At 40.7% G+C, this 3,077-nt stretch overlaps 1 protein-coding gene across 7 annotated transcripts in view; it reads left to right on the forward strand.

Moving 5' to 3' along the window:
- LOC102483346 (zinc finger protein 809-like) overlaps window positions 1-3,077 on the forward strand; it is a 46,313-nt gene that overhangs the window by 2,072 nt on the left and 41,164 nt on the right. For 2 of the 7 annotated variants that reach the window (XR_003547235.1, XR_003547236.1), the window contains exons 2-3: window positions 298-396; window positions 1,498-1,548. The exons of 2 other annotated variants lie outside the window; for them this stretch is intronic. The gene's annotated coding sequence lies outside the window, so the exon portion shown is untranslated. The remainder of the gene's footprint in view (window positions 1-297; window positions 397-1,497; window positions 1,549-3,077) is intronic. 3 more of the 7 variants (XR_003547237.1, XR_003547238.1, XR_003547239.1) reach the window with 2 other exon arrangements.

The following is a 3,077-nucleotide window of genomic DNA, read 5'->3' on the forward strand; positions in this document are numbered from 1 at the left end:
TTTTTTCTTTTTTCCTTCTCACGGCCCATTCTGACACCCTGGAGATACCTATTGACTTAGCTGGAAGCTTCGATTCTTTTCTAATAAACTTTACTTACTATCCTCCATCCATATTTCTAATTCTTTATGACCATCACACAAAAACCTGCCAAGGTATTGGGTTTGAACACCTAGCACTTTATATCACAGATTCTATTCTGTATCTCATTAAGTTTACCCATGTGTAATACGATAGTATTTCCAGTACTAGTGAAATGCCCCCAGTTTCCCAGAGAAATAACTATGGAGTCTTTGCAGGCAGAGTGTTCCTATGGCAGCTGTGTTTGTGGGGTGTCTTAAAGTGAGTAAAGCCTCTGGTCCCCTCCAGCATTTCTTTGGCCTGCCTAGCAGTCCTGGGTAAGTGATTGTTTTTTTCTTTTTAATTTTTTTGTTTGTTTTCTCTGGAGCATGAGTGCTTGCCTGAGAGATACAGAGATGGGCATGGTAGATGGGGAGGAAAGAGAAATCACCTTCCAGGTGGATGGCCATGCCAAAATCACTTCTCCATTTTCTTCTTGGAATTTTGGGTACATATGAACATGCTCCAGATATACTTGTCAAACCATTGGGTCTGGGAATCAAACTACAAAGTTGCATGTAGATCCAACTGCCTTTCCACAGTGCCACTGACTGGCTTACTCCTGGGTAAATGTTGTTTGCTCTGGAGCATGAGTGCTTGCCTGAGAGATACAGAGACGGGTAGGGTAGATGGGGAGGAAAGAGAAATAACCTTCCAGGTGGATGGTCATGCCAAAATCAGTTCTCCATTTTCTTCTTGGAATTTTGGGTACATAATGAACATGCTCCAGATATACTTTTCAAACCCTTGGGTCTGGGAATCAAACTACAAAGTTGCATGTAGATCCAACTGTCTTTCCACAGTGCCACTGACTGGCCCACTCCTGGGTAAACTTAAAGAATTTTAGGGGCCATCAGGTGGTGTAGTGGTTAAGATTTTAGACTCCCACTTGGTTGAAGGAAGGGGCAGCTTTTTCTTCAGTCCAAGACCTTGCAGTTTGAAAATTACACTAGATGCATGTGACTTTGTACCCAAAATTTCAGGAGAAGAATGGAAGAGAGGGGATTGTGTTGTGGCCATAATCCCTGGGTTGTGATTTCTCACTACCCCTCCCTCTTTCTGTCACTCTCCAGTCAGCATATTCACCCTATGGTAAAAACCTAAGGAAAAACAAAACAATTTTATACACGTTCCAATTCAGAATCCAGTGACACTGATTTCTATTAGGGAGCTTAGAGTACTGGTGAATGGTACCATTTTATTTGTAATAAAGTAAGTATTACAAAGTTAGAAGGTTATACTGTACAGATAGGAATCTCACCTGAAACAACACCCCTATGGGCTGAACACTGTACTAGTACTTCAGAGCAGTGGCAGAAGAGCCTGGGAAAGGGAAAAATTTCAGTTTACCTAAAGTAATTATTGCTCTTACTTCCTAGAGTGAACAAAATAACCCTACCTTCTCCTGAAACACTGGATGGCATTTAAAGGTTTGGACCATCTTTCAAAAGGGATAGGTATTTTTGCTGAGATGGGTAGGCAAAGCCCAAAAGATGTTACTTATTGGAGAAAGCTTAAAGTGTGGTCTGGCTTGGAGTTATAACCTGTTATCCTGAGAGTGTCTGTCTACAAGTGCTCTGTAAACATTCTCCATTCTTTTAATCTATTGTTGTTTCCTGTGTCTGAGCTCACTTAAACCTGATCTGACATTAAATTTGGCAACTAGAGAAAAGGTGATGTGCCCTCTATCTTTTTTTTTTTTTCTTTTGAGAGGTTTTTTTGCTATAGGGTGCGTGCGCTCACCAGACAGACAGACAGAGACAGAGACAGAAAGCGAGAAATCACCCCCCTAGGGGGGATGGCCATGCTGCAATCTCTCCTCCTCCCTTCTCCTCTCAGGATCTTGGGCAGGCACACACATGCACACGGTGTGAGTTTAAGCCACCGGGTCCGGGATGCGAACCGCGGACGACTACATGGGAGTCCAGCGACATAGCCATTATGCTAACTGCTGGTCCCTAGTTGTAAATTTTTGAGACATCTTCATAACTATTTTCCACAGGGACTGTATTAATTCACATTCCCACCAACAGTGCAGGAGGGCTCCCTTAATTATATTTCCAAAAATTGCACAAAAGTAGATTCATCAGTCAACGCACATGCACACTTCATTCACATCTTTAACAACACAAGGTGTTCAAAGGCTACAGAACTGAGTAAGAACGCTAGCTTCAATGGCAGGTGCTAAGCACTAGAGTCACATAAGTTACACCAGAATGGGCAAATATTGCTCAAGTAAAAAACTGCTGTTAAAGCTGGAACAGGTTTAAGGCTATTCAAATTCAAGCACAGAAATACAGATCTTTCAGAGAGCCATCTCTTTGTTGTTTGAAGCATGTGACCTTCCTTCCAACTTGTGCTCTTAAACATGTGTTTTATAAAATTCCAAAGGAAAATATAGAAGAAATCTATGCAACAGAGGTTATGTTAAATAAAGAGTAACGTACAAAGCTGTAATTTAGATGAAGTAAATAAAGCCAAAACATTACATTTGTAAAACTTACTTGTTGGAACCAGTCCTACACAAGGCGTTAGGTAATATATACAATTATTTTCAAGTAGATTACTTCTGTTGCTCTAACATGTTCTTTTCATCAGTGCACTGTTAAGCTAATCAAAACTCCACACGTATATTCCCTTACAATAGCAACATACTACCGCTATGTGCAAAGCTGTCAGTTTCAAATAACTTAGTGAATGAAAGGAAATAAAAAGTGAGTTAGGTAACATTAAGAGGAAAGAATGGGAATTAGAAGATTCATGAAGTTCAGCTCTTTTAATCAGCCAGCCACATTGCTAGCAACAAGGGATGGTTTCCATTGAGGAAGGTCCTATGGAGTCCTAATGTGGTCACCAGTGATCTCTGTCTTATCCTGGGCAGCAGCAAGAAGTTGCTTTTTCTTCATTTTTGTTTTGGTCATGTTGTAATCCCCAGAATCAAAATATTTTTGCCCTTTTT

Source organism: Tupaia chinensis, unplaced genomic scaffold (assembly GCF_000334495.1).
Source record: "Tupaia chinensis unplaced genomic scaffold, TupChi_1.0 Scaffold143703_1, whole genome shotgun sequence".
Lineage (NCBI taxonomy): Eukaryota > Metazoa > Chordata > Mammalia > Scandentia > Tupaiidae > Tupaia > Tupaia belangeri.